Source organism: Aptenodytes forsteri, unplaced genomic scaffold, assembly GCF_000699145.1.
Source record: "Aptenodytes forsteri isolate BGI_AS27 unplaced genomic scaffold, ASM69914v1 Scaffold55, whole genome shotgun sequence".
NCBI lineage: Eukaryota > Metazoa > Chordata > Aves > Sphenisciformes > Spheniscidae > Aptenodytes > Aptenodytes forsteri.
Window position 1 is genome coordinate 5,569,325 of NW_008796063.1, and position 524 is coordinate 5,569,848.

A 524-nucleotide genomic window follows, 5' to 3' on the forward strand; every position below is an offset into this window, starting at 1 on the left:
TTTCTCTATTTGCCGGCTTCTCCCCCACCCCGCTATGCTTTCCCTCCACCCTCTCCCCCTTCTCAAAAAGGAAAAAAAAAAAATAAAAAAAGATCTTTATTGATATGGATCGAAATGTTTCTCTTGCTGGGAATGGTCCCGCTTCCCTCCCCGGCTGGGGTGAGGTTAAAAATAATAATTAATTACGAATAATAGCAGTGATAAATCGGAGCAATATTGCAAGATCTCGCGGGCTGCCTTGGTGCAGTTCCTTCTCCACTTTGCACGGGAGAGAAAGAGAGGAGGAGGAGGAGGAGGAAGGAAAAAAAAAATATATATATATGCAAGAAGGTTTAAATCCCAAGGGGATCGGAGACGAACTGCAACTCCTGGCGGAGGGAGGATTCCCGGACTCGCTCCGAAGCGGTGGCCTGTCTGGAGCGTGGCTCCGGCGAGGAGCAGCATATACCGCTCCCCTCCCTGCCATGCGCCTCCCCCGTCCCTCCTCCCGGTACTCCCGGCACCAAACCCACAAACAACAAGGA